The sequence below is a fragment of the Zonotrichia leucophrys genome, chromosome 6, assembly GCF_028769735.1.
Source record: "Zonotrichia leucophrys gambelii isolate GWCS_2022_RI chromosome 6, RI_Zleu_2.0, whole genome shotgun sequence".
NCBI lineage: Eukaryota > Metazoa > Chordata > Aves > Passeriformes > Passerellidae > Zonotrichia > Zonotrichia leucophrys.
In genome coordinates this window covers 21,516,222-21,529,642 of record NC_088176.1, presented here as the reverse complement: position 1 = coordinate 21,529,642, position 13,421 = coordinate 21,516,222, and the positions used below count along the sequence as shown (strand labels likewise).

Genomic DNA, 13,421 nt, shown 5'->3' with positions numbered 1-13,421 from the left:
TGCACATACCAAGCAAATTATTTAGGTATTCCTGTAACACATCTAATATGCTTGTACATTGAATCAACAATCTGAGCAGAACAGTAGTTCTGACCAATTACATGGAGAAGAAAGCAAAACAATTAATATACAGAATTCCCTTTCTTTTGATGGTCCTGTTTGCAGAGGGGCTTCATTGCCTCAGTTACTTTACAAGACTAGGAAATACATATAAGCTTACAAAAGCTAACAGACAGCAGAGGTTGTGGGAGGGGAGCAACTTTTTTTTTCTACATTCACTATTATTCACTGAAATAGGCTTGTTTGCTTGTTTCCTAGTATCTTGGGAGCAATGATTAAAAACAAACCCAACAATATTTTCTTTTAAGGTTCTGAAGCAAATAGCCTTCCTTTGACTTCACCAGACACTCAACTGGGCTTTGAGTAAAGTTGGTGATTGCTTCCAAGTGACATAGCAGTGACCCAGACTTTGCAACCAAGAAGTAGAAATAACTGTAATGCCTTATGGGCTTCCAAAACCTGTCCAACAGTTTTGCCCTTTTTTAACACACATTTCAATCTGATGAAAGATGGGCAAGGAGCAGAAAAAGCACACATAAGGTATGTGATACTTTGTGTTCAGCAGGCAAATCTGTATGACATTTTCTCCTTCCATTTTCTCGATGAGTGAGTGAAAACTTGCACATGTTTGTCAGACTGGCCCTCCATTAAATGTCTCTTCATGGAAATAAGGGGATATTTATGCACAGTGACTAATGAATGGATGCATTCCAGCATCTGCTATTGTGTATTTCCTGTAAAGTCATTTATTATTCTATCTAACAAACACAGTGTTCTTGGGTTGATGCTTAAGATTAATGAGGCATTTACTCCTATTCAAGAAACAAGTTCAGAAGACGCATTTTCTCCCATTCAGCTGTGCTGATAGTTTAATTAATGCCATTAATACATATAAGTCACCAAGAACTGTTTTATGGTAACACTGAGGAAAGTTGGCAAAGCAAGGAAATTTCAGAGGTAAAGCTACAACATAACACTTCCCTTTGTTTCCAGGTAGTATAGGATTCTCCAGAGAGTGGGTGATCTTACAGACTACATGAGTAACAAAACCCCAAGATGTAATGAGCTGAGGTAATGACAGAATATCAGTCTTAACTCTCTGCTTGTGCGGGCTTAGTCAAATCCTTAATGTGATTCCACTACAAATTTATTTTTATGTAGATGCAAATCATATTCCCATCCTCATCCTCCACCCACCCCCAGTAGTAGAGACAAGAAGAAAGAAAATGGCCTCTTACTGAAACATAAGAGTTGGTACTCTAGACCACAACCAGTGCTATGGTCTATGGTTTAAAGATATATTAGGGGAATTTTTCAAAGTATGTACAGTTTCACTGATATGACAGGAGGAATTTAATGGCTCTTTCAGTCCTCATACCATTTTTTTGCTCAAGTTTCTGCCTGGTGCCTTTTTCTGTAAGGATGCCCAATTGCCAGGCCCACTCAGGCCAGTGCAGAAAGCCAGGTGTGAACTGGAATATCACAGGGCTCACATTTCAGAAACAGAGAACTGGAAAGCAAGGAGTGAGCATGGGAATATGCATGTTTAAAGGAGGGGATAGAAAATTAAAATACAATGAAGAGGTGGTACTTAACAGGGCTTCACAACCTTGGTCCCAGAAGAAAACAACACATAAAGGTACACCACTCAGGCATCAAAACCCAGACTTTCTCATGCTGAAGTCTTATCTAGAGCTAAATTTTCAATTGCAGACTCATGACTGGGTTAATCTCGCTGTTGTCACCTAAAGCGATCATCTCATGACCTCCCCAGATGCAGAGATTATGCACAAGAAGCACCTTGAAGACATCATTTTTACTGAAATAGAGCAGCAGTGCAAGGACCAGATCTACTGGTGATTCACTGAAGTAAATGCAACAACCTGCAGCCATATTACAGCTATAGACAGCTGAGCTTCTAGAGCCAGAGTGCTGGTTTAATTTGTTTGAGCCTCCTAATGGAACTTTTCTTTGCTCATTTTCAGTTTTTATCTCAAGGACTGGTAAGAGGAAAATAAACGAATATAACAATGACAAAATCCCAAACCAAACAGCCTTTCAACATCATTTAAAATCTCCAAACAGGAGACATAAGCAAATCAAACCACAACTGGCACTGCTCGCAGAGGAGCGCTAGACCTTAGTGTGCCCAGGCTGTTGGCAATGCTGTGCAGTGCTTTGTCACCATACGGCTTTGCTGCTTGAGCTAACACCTTCTAAAAAGCCACTCCCAGTCTGCAGCGGGGAACTCCAGGTACAGGGATGGATGTTGAGTTTGGTACAGTGCCTGGTAGAACAAGGAGCTCCTGGAAAGTTGTACAGAAAAAAGCCCATTACCTACTTTGAGTGTTACTCCAATTGCATAAGTAAATCAACAAAATCCACATAACTCAATAGGATAAAAAAAAGAGGCCTTGAGGGTGATATTTAGGTCTTCAAGAAATATGTCTAAAACCTATCCTTCAACAAAACAGTTTTGTTCATAGCGAAAATTCAATGATTAACAAAAGAACGCTGTATGAACTGTATTTGTTACTTATAAAAACACCTCCTCTTTTCACTATCCTGGCCAGAAGCTCTGAAATGGCCATAATATTGTAGTAAACATTCGAGCCTGAAACAATGATGCTATCAACAGGTGCAAGGACATGCTATGGGCATCCATGCAGTAAGACTTGCTAGACAGGCATACAGACATCACCCATCCCTTATTGTGGGAGTTATACAGACAGAATTACACATCATTTGCCCAGAGAATAAAATATAACACACTGTGTAATTCTCAGCATCATTAAATACAAGAAACCTAGTATTAAAATTTACTTCTCCAAGTTGTTTGTAAGAAGTTTGATCAACAGCCTCAAGAAATGTTTTTTTTTTCCTGCAAGGGTTTCCTAGTGCTTAGCCTGCAGCTGTTAGCATTGGATTTCAAGACACACTGTACTAAACTGCATTAGGCATGTGAAAGGACTTTCATTCCTCATTAGCTGTGCATAAGAAAGGATTGTAACTTTTAAAAAGAACTAAGCAGCTTTATAAAAAACTTGAATTTTGCTCTAACAAAAATCATACTTGTTAAAACTTCTTTTTTATTCCCAGCTGAACTATGCTTCAACTCAAAGCAAATAAAGTCATCAGTTGACTCCATTCTATTAGAGGACAGCCTTTAGAAAGGGAGAAGGAGGAAAAAAGAAATAAAAAAGAGTCCAATAGGTCTTTGAACAGTGGTCCCTTGTCTGTCACATCAAGACATGGCTTCTACTTCACACACTATTGACCACAAAAAGCAATCTTGCGACTTTTGAAGCCCCATCACAAAAAAACAAGTGCGAGAGAAAACTTTTCTTGAAATGTCAAGGATGGGGGGCTGACTGCTCTCATCTCCTATGATTAATGACTTGTGGCCTTCTTGTGTAGAGGCTGCTAATTAGCTTCAGACTGATTGGGCTGCAGAATGCAAAATTCAGCTTGATAAACCTGGACAGCCTCCATTCCCCACCTCTCAAACAAGCCTGGTGCAGAAACTCTGACATCTAGTTTTGTGGTAAAAGCATACTCTTTGGAACCAATGTAATTCCAAGAGACTCTGGGCTTCATTTCTTAGAAAATTGAACTACAGTTTTGCTGTATAATTAATTTTCAGTCCTGTCCTAGTTACCTGCCTTTTATCTAAATACTTGCTTCACATTTTGAGTAAGCAGACATCATATACTAAAAATTTAGTTAAAAAGCAAAAAAAAAAAACAAATAGCAGGAGGATATTTTTAGTCTTCGATTATTCCCTTATTAACAAATAAGAGCACATTCATTATAATGCTTCTGAAAAGTTGCACACAGCCTTCTTGGATGTTCATTATAGATGCATTTAAAAAGAGAGCAGAAAAGCAGCAGTTCCTAAATTGTTATTGCCTAACATTCTGACCACCTGCTTTACTGGAATACATACTGAACCCTTTCTTTGGTAATAATCACTTGCCATAGCTATAGAGGAGGAAGTCCAGTACACAGGGAGTTTCAATCCCTTCTGCCATGACTCCCTCCTTCTCTCCTCTCAATCTTGGATTAATTCTGCTTGTTGCATTGATCTTCACATAGAAAAGCATTACAGTCTACTAACACAGGAAGGTTGCAAATACTTATGCCAGATTTTTAACATTAACCTCATCAAAATGATGCACTACAACATAAGGCTGATTAGCTTAATAACTGATTACTCATCCTCTGGGCACTAGCAACCAAAATTACAAACTTTAGCAGATCATAAAACAAAGTAATATGAGCTTTTTTTTTCAGATACCTACAGTTCTGAGAGGGAAGAAAAAATAATGTTTCTAGGCTAGTACCAAAGAGGGAAAGTTTGTTGGTTTGGTTGGTGGGATGGATTGAAATGCTAATTTCCTCTCTACTAAATAATACCTAGGTAAAAAGACCACATAAATATCTATGCATAAAGATAAATTAATAGTTGGATTAATTTTAATTTCATATATATACAAGTCTGACTATCTTCAACACATGAGCTGCTTGAATTCAAGAGGCTTCCTTTCTTGCTCTGGATTTCTCAGAGCATCCTTCACTTGTTCCACCCATTACTCACATTGCTCTACACCCACAGGGCACCTGTTACACCAGGTACTGCATGTTGTGAAGTGAAAAGACAGTCATGCTTCAAAAGAGTAAGTTCCAGTATTGCAAAAATACTGCCACATGAGTAGGCAGCAGGCCTTGCCAAGGGAGAGTTTGCAGGGTAGTGCTCAATTTATGATGAAAGGCAACAGGTGGCCACTGGAAATAGTAACTGAAGGGACCATGGGATGACTGTGATAGACAATGCAGGGAGAGGGCATCATCCATAGCCTCTTTCAGGTCCCCAACAGGAAGCCTAAGTTTATGCCTAACTTGAAGCATGCAAGCAATCTCTTTGAAGTCAGTAGTAACCAGGTTTTTAAGTACTTGCATGTCTATGCTTTTATTTTCACTGTAATTATGCAGCATGTACACTGTAAACACTAACAGACCAACCTCAGCATTCTGTAAGGTAGCACAGTTCCTCAATCATCAATATATTGCTTAAGACCTGGGATTTAACTTAGTGTTTATAAGCATTTTTCTATGCCTTACCCTGTTTCTTTTTTGCCTTGTTTTGCTTTCAGCAAAGCTCTCTGTAGTATCATAACTCACAATCTTTCTAGTCAAGACTTTGTTTATAAAACCCCTATTGTTCCAGAACAATGGAGTTGTGACCTGTTCGAAGGCAGGACTGCAATCAGGGCCCTCTCCGTACTTTCTCAGGGTGCACTTTGTGACCAAGAGAATAGACCACACAACCCTATTGATGTCAGCCAGGAGGGGAAAAATAGGCTCCCTCAATAAATCTCAACATAAATCTTCTTGCCCTATCTCACCATCTGTATTCACCTAAAGCACAAAATTAATAAGCAGAACAAGTATCTCCAAGCCTAAAAGATTGAAATACTGCTTCCAGACCAAAACAGATTAGTTTCATACTTGGGGCAGTTTTGGGGAATTCACAGGCATAGAAAGCAACAGGTGGAAACATAGCTTGGGCCAAGACAAAGTGAACGAGATTGACCCTCACATCATGAATATGCTTCACCCTTCTGTGTCAGTTCCCCGCTATAAATTTCCCCAGTGGCAGGGTTGTGGCTTCTGTTGCTTTCTTATCACCGATGACTTTGGTTTTCTGATTTTGCCTCCTATGTTACAGAACAATTATCCACACAATACAAGCACTAACAGTCAAACAGCCACAGCTTTTTTCATTATCTGAAAATGCCACATTCTGTAGTTCTGGTTTTGAAGGTCAGGAAAGGGCTGCTTAGAAGAGGTGATGACCATGTCTCTTTTGAAATATACTTCTGGCCACTCAACCTCATTCAGCTTTACATCTTTTTTGTACATATGTTGAGAACATGAAGTAAGACACTCAAAGAAATCTGCAGACAAAAGAAATAAAGAAAAGAGTTTTCCTTAACTTCAGTGGAAACAGCCTTCACATGTTGCCTAGGTGTATTCTAGGCAGTTAAAAAGAAGTGCATTCAATATAAATTTTCATTATCATTCATGAAAGAGGAAAACAAAAAAGCCAGAGCAAGCACTAAAACAAGCAAACAAATGGAGCCTCCAACTTAATTGCATAAGTGTTTGTGGGAAAACTGAAAGCACTTCATAGCAGTGCTACCTTTTTGTCCAGTGTCAATACATCTTCTAGCACAGCAGGGTTCCAGATTGTGACCAAGTCTTTCAAACAGTGCTGCATTGAGCAACAATAGTGTAAAGACAGCTAAAGCCAAGTTATTTCTAAATTTGAATCATTATTTATGTTTTTAAGCATTCACTCCATTTTGACAGCAATAAAATCCTTCAATAATGTCTTCCATCTGAGCAGGGCATATCAAAGTGCTTTGCAACAAATTACTGGTTAAAATGTGTAAAAGAAATTTAATTGTTATAATGGAAGGCAAAAGATCTCAGTCAAGTCCCTCTAGAGGGAAAATACTACTGTAAATTCATCAGGAGTAAAAACATTACAAAAACAGATTTTATAAAGTTATATTTCTGCTGAATCAAGGCATATCTATAATATATAACCTTATATAGCAAATTCCAGGCAACTTGTTATATTGCTGGTTAGAAAACACTTCAACTTAAAATGATTGTTCAGGTACCATTAGTAAAATTGCACACTTATTGGCAATATAAGCTATCATACCAGATCAACATTTGTAGATCTGTATCTGCTGACCTGGTCATACCTACTCAATGACTAACCACTCTGAATGGAGGGGAGGAGACACCCCTGTGAAGCAAACACTCACCTTGGATGTTTTTAACAGAAAAGGAGGAGAGCAATCAGAGCTCCTTATGTGAGAGACACATGCAGGGGACCAGCCCAGGGGTGAAGTAAGGCAGGGCAATCCACTGCTGTTTCTCCAGGACTTGTGAAGATAAAAAGGAATTGTCCATAGAGCACCTTCCATGAGGAATTCATTCCTTTCTCTGTGTTGAAAAGGAAAAAAAATGAGCAACCTTAAAAAAGCTCGGTTATGACATCCCTCCCCTGACTCCCTCCAGACAGCAAAACCTATTTAGAACATCCAAAATCTATTCATTCAGTAGCACTGAAATAATTACAAATGTGTAAAAATGTAACTACTTCTAGTAAAGCTAGAATAACTATGCTCTGCTCTAGCATAAAGCATTTTACAAGGTACTATAAAGCTACCCTACCATGCACAGACAATGCCTTTGCTCCCAAGTAATATGCAAAATACTTTGTTAATCCACCTCGCTGCTTTTATAATCTGATGATTGGTTCAACAGCTGAGTGTCAGCACCAAATCAATTCAGGTGTCCTCGTTAACACCTTCATTCACTGTGGCTACAGGGCATGGGGTGAAGGGATGGCAACACCCAGCTCCCACTACTCCCATCAGCAGAGGACCTGTGGAAGGCTGTAAGGATGATTGGAGCTCATGGCAGTACCACAGAAGAGGGTAAGGAAGGGTGAGGCCTGGGGTACAGCTGCCCAGGCATCCCCATGTCAACTGAGATACTGTACATGAAATTAAGTGTGGCAGTTGAGAACTGAAAATGCTTACATCTGTGTTAGAGTTTGTGTGTCTGAAACACAGAACATCACCCAGGTAGCTAAGGAGTCAGACTCAACAACCTGAGAGATCAGAGTGTAGAAGTGCTAGAGGAGGCTCGAGGGAAAAGAACTAGAGAACAGATGTGAGGATATGAAGACCTGTGATAATAAAATACATTCAGGTTATGCATCTGTTTAACAAATTAAGATACCTGAAAATAGACTGTCTGAATACTTTGTAATAAGTCTAGTTGTTGCACACCTAGAAGAGTGTAGTAGGGCCAACCAAGTCAGCATCAGAAATAATTATACGTCCAGCAGTGAGACCATCACAATCTACAGACACCCTTGAGGCAACAAGAATACAAAGGTTTGGTTTGAAAGCAACCTTGAGGGTATTCCGGTTCTAAATCCTCTACTGTGGACAGGGACACCTTCCACTAGACCAGGCTGCTCAGAGCCCCATCCAGCCTGGTCTTGAAAACTTCCAGGGATGGGACACCCACAACTTCTCTGGACAACCTGTTCTAGATACTACATGTTGTCAGACAAATCGTGTGTAAGCTTTTGAGTACACAATCTTTTGTCTGATGGCATGAAGGACCTAAACTCAGTTACATCGGCAGACTTAGCCTCTTGGTGTTTTGGATATGATGCGTAAAACTTTGGAGAAATAAATTTCTTATTGCACAATGTAAACCAGCTCTTCCAAGCAAGGTCATAACTGATTGAGAGACACCCAGAGCTTCTATTTCCACTTAACAACTAGGAAACTATTTTCAGCAGTTTGTGGTACAAAGCTACCCAAACCAAAACCACTGTGCATTTTTAGAAGCTGTATAAAAATTAGTGTCCTGGGATATGTGTGGGAAATAACCAGTACTTAAAGTTGGTAATTAAAATTATTGATATTAGCAAAAAAAAAAAATCCAGTCTCCAAGCAAGTCACCATAGTGCTTCATAATTGATTGTAATTGTAATAAATACTAATGAATTCATTTCTAAAATAATATAGCTTTATATGTTTATTCACTCTCCTAAGAAATATTTGTGTTGTGTTATGTCAACAATTTAATACACTAATATAATTTATAATTATTTATTATTAGTTTCAACACTTAATAAAAAGCAGTTGTTTCATATAAATACCAAAGCAATCTTCAGAGCACATCTGTGTCCCCAGCAAGCATTCAGTCTGGCTTGATTCCTTTTACCAACTGTGAGCCTGCAGGATGGAGCTGCACCAGCCAGCTCAATGTCCCAAGCAGCAGAATGAGCAGGCCTGCAGGGTCTAACCTTGCCCTAACCTGGGGTTTACCAGCATCCAGTCTGTCTATCTCCAGAGCAAAACATTTCCACTGGGAAGAGATTCAGAACTCCTCAACAAGAAAATCATCCCTCCATGCTGAATTAGTAGCTCTGAATAATCTCTGCCACCCCTACACAATTTCCTACCTTTCTGAAATCTGTCCATATACTGCTTCATCTTCTAAGACAGCATTCCTCTTCCTCCATTAACTTTGCTAGGGATGCAAATACTTATGACAGTTTTTTCAACTCAGCTGTTTGCTTCATCTGTGAAGGTCATTGGGTACTACATTACCTCTTTGGTGCCACTTGGGATGGATATCTCCTGCTGCACTCATGTTTCTGATGTGAAGCATCTCTCAGCAAGAGCGGCAACAATGAGCAGGGCAGTGTCCTCTGTGGAGCTCCCAGGAATGCGATTGCTGGTGGTTCCTGCAGAGCAAGGGAACACAAATCTCCTGCCTGCTGTGAGATCAGAGCTAATGGTGAGGCCAGCTGGCCACCTTTCATTCTGCAAACTGAGAGCGAGATGCTGTCCTGCATAGGACACACAAACCTGCAATCCCTGGCTCTAGGACTGAGGTGATTATCTGATCAGCGCCATTCTGCCTAGTACCTGGAATCCAGTCAGGGCTGGACCAGGTGTTGTCCTTCTAGGCACAAAAGATCATATCTACTACAGCACTAGTAGGGATGGTGGTGAGGCATGTGGTAAATAGGCCACATCAAAACTCTCTCTTTCTAAACCTATCACACCTGGATCCCCACTCCTGTATCCTAGGGTCACCTCAGAAGGCCCCAATTGTGCCTGAGTCACACAATGGCCAACATGCTCATGCCTTTACAGTACTGTTTTATCTGAGTCATGCCATCAGCACCGAAGCCTGATTAGCAAACAGAACAAAAGGAGGGGGATTCACCCTGTTCTTCTAAGGTTTATGAGTGCTGGCATGCCTTTTTTATTTCTCTGAACTTGAAATCCTGAGCACACTCACCTCCTGCCTGCTTTGTTAGACACCTCCATGGTGTTTGACAATAGCTAGTTGCCCTCTCATTTAAAGGCAATTATTGATCTGACCCATAAGATTCAGTACACACAGTATAGGTTGCTTTAGGTCAAGGAATAGACCTTACCTCAGCCCAAAGTACAGAAGAGTACTGAGAACTTTCAAGGACACCACTAACTGACCTGTTTTTGATTCCAAGCAAATTACAAAGTCCTGGGATAGCAGTAGCCAGACCTCTTCATCTCAAGAGCAACATGACAAGAGCTGGATATTATCCTAAGTGCTTCCATTGCTCTTTTAAAAGCTCAGGTCTTGATACAACCATCAAGACCTCATGAAGAGTTGCCAAATTTGCCCCCTCAAGGGGTACTGCAATGCAGTATTTGCAAAAGGGAGGAAGCTAACCTCAAGGAGCTCAGACCTGGGACAAGTTTTTAGAAACGCATAGTTGCCATTCTGCTCCCACCTTTGCTGTAAATATGAAGCTCTACAGGATGAGGTTAAGAGCTAGGCTCTGTGGCTGACTCATCGAGCAGACACAGAGCTCCTGTGGACTGTGTTGAGAGACAAACACAAGGAGTAAAGGGATTACACTGTATTGTAGGTCGAGAGCCAGATTTGGTGGAGTGTTAATCTCCAAGAGTATCATTGCCAAAGTCACTCCTTACTGTAGCAGCTCAAGAGACAGCCTCTGTCTTAGGACCTGAGGCTAACCTATTTGATGTCACACTGCAAGTAGAGCAGGTGCTGGGTTTGCAATGTATATTTGATGTCTAGTGTTGAAAAGTGAATTGATTGAAATGCTGTCAGGCTGCATTTTGAATGATTGCACTGCTAATGTCACCTAGAGGCAACTTGATGGACATTCTGCCATACATAGACTACAGTAGGCTGGAAATCATCATTTGCAAATCATCACCTTTGAAACTACAACAACCAATTCAGCTGGAAAAAAAAAAAAAAAGAACTGGAAACATGTTGAAGAAACATTAACCTGAGGAAGTGAGCAAATCAGGAACACCAAATATTTAGGCTCATGGATTTCTCATTATGGGAATTTTCAGCCAACTGTATTTTTTTGGGGGTGTTGCATTTCAAAACCTGTGTTTTGTTTGATAATGTAATTCCACCTCAGGAAATCTAATCAGTTTGTCTTCTAAGGTTTTAGTGACATACATTTGGGGGTTTGTTCATTTATGGAAGTAGCTTTACAAAATCTGTCACTATATACAAAAGTGTCAAATGAGTAGTAAAACACTGGCATATTTTTGAAAGGATATAGGGATTTAGCTATCTAATTCACATTTAGATTAATAAGAACTTAGTATTTAAATTCCATCGTTGATCATATAAATCACAGTTTTGACTTCTATTTCCCTGCCCTGACACCAGCCTGGGTTAGAGTTTATAAACATTCATGTCATAGGACAGAGGTAGGGAAGATTTACTTATTTAAAGTGTCAACTCTTCTCCACAAAAATAGAATTCTGCAATTAATTTTACACCAATCTGGAGATTAACAATGTGGTAAAACCACTGGCTTATAAGTGCTCTCGGAACCAACATCTCAGAAAGAGGAAGAAGCAGGACTAAGGAAACATGAGTATTTCACCACAGTCATCCACTATTGTCAGTTTATGTTAGCTAGTCAGCAATAACGTTGAAGCCTTTCAAGAACTCTCTATCAAATTTACTGAGAAATTTGGTATGAATTTACTGTGAGTGTATTTTTCTAGAAAACAACAACAGAAACTGAGATACAGGCTAGATGTTCAACTCTTTCATTTAAAAATCCTGTGGGTTCTTTTTCATATACCAGTGTATTTATATATATCCTCAAGGATATTATGCTTTCCTTAAGCATTACAGAACACAGCATCTCATCAAGAAGAACATTTGAATTTCTATATGAATTTGGCACTGCACCAGGGAAACTCTATCCCTTCCACTAACAAATGGGGACAGGAAGCCATTTTGAATCTGCACAAAATCACACAGCAAGTTGGAGAGTTCTGTGACTACTGAAAAGAAAAAGATTTCATGTTGAAGCAGGAACTACTTTCAAAACCAAGTAGAATCAGGAACAGAATTCTTCTCCAGCCCCTTGAAAACAGACTGTTCATGGTACCACATGTGAGATGTTCAAGCAGACTGCTTTTCTTGAGCAAGGGCCATGGAAAGGTCTTGGCTAAAGGCAGGCTGCCTGGGAGCTCTCCTGCTGCAGTGCACACATGAATTCTAAACAGGGCCACTCATCAGGGAGCAGAAAGAGCAGGGCTTCTCCAAGGAGAGGAGAAGCTGGGGAATGAAGGTGGCTTGAATGAAGCTCCACATTGCCTGAAAGGATCAGGCTGGTTTGACAGTCCCAGACCAGGTGAGATAGAGAGTCAACAGCAGCATCCTTCCAGGAAGCACAATCAAGCAAGAAGGCTGAAAATGGGTTTGTGACACAGCTCTAAGGTACGCCCAGGATACAGACAGAAGACAAAGTTACCTTGCAGGGCAGTTCTGGAGTTCACCCCAAAAAGCCAGTCAGGAAGCCAGAGCAATGAATGGAAGGCCTGGAACACCTATAACTTGGCTTAGCAGACAGCCCAAGGCTGAGTAGGCATGGACCTGCAGGCAAAGGTTGTGGGACAAGGCCTCAGGAGGGCCTCACCAAGCTCCTAAAGCCAGTCAGGGCCTCATAGAACCTAACCTATACTTTGGGACGAGATGGGAGTCTAAAGCCTTGTTTAGGCAAGAAATACTGCTGCTTTACCTTTCAGTAAAAATATATACCTGCTCTTATGCTGAAAAGCTGGAATTTGGCCAAAAAAAGATCAAGTTTTTGTTCAGCACCTGATATGATCTCCCATATAGATGTGTGTTTGGGCAAAAAAAGTTCTGCACAAAGGGTGATGGGCAATCATTCCTCTTACTTGTCTGCTCTGTAGACTGCAAAAATCAGTTAAATGAAGCAAATTTTAAATATATAAATATTTACATTAGAAATAGGAAAAAAAAAGTATCCAGTATTCTGCTTTCTAAATTTAGCCTTAAACCCTTAACTCCTATTAAAAATCTTAAATGAGTAAAAGTTTTAAATGAGTAAATGGTAGGCTCCTCAGTCTGTGTGTCATTTTAAACATAAAATTAATGTCTTCTAAGGGAATCTTTCAATATTTAGAAATTTGATGGCTGCCCAATTATTGAGAATTTGTATGCACATTCTTTTCTTTCACTGATCTGCTCTTTCAACATCACGAATGGTAACACTCTGGGAATTGTTTACCCAAGATCAGCATGGTTCAAGTGTTACTTAGGATCTCAGTTAGCATTTCTTGGGTTTTAAATGTTTAGTCCCTGGGGAGAAGTGAAAATGACAGCAGGAAGAACCTAGAGTACTAAGTCCTGCTGAAGCTGGCACTTGATGACAGGAGGAGAATGAACAC

The 13,421-nt window shown here is 40.0% G+C and overlaps 1 long non-coding RNA gene across 1 annotated transcript; it reads right to left on the bottom strand.

Moving 5' to 3' along the window:
- Positions 1–905: 905 nt before the first annotated feature.
- On the bottom strand, positions 906–7,353 carry LOC135449358 (uncharacterized). The gene is made up of 3 exons (XR_010440733.1): positions 7,312–7,353; positions 6,900–7,080; positions 906–2,366 (listed from the first exon to the last, which is right to left on the bottom strand). It is a non-coding gene; the product is annotated as an uncharacterized LOC135449358 (long non-coding RNA).
- Positions 7,354–13,421: the final 6,068 nt, after the last annotated feature.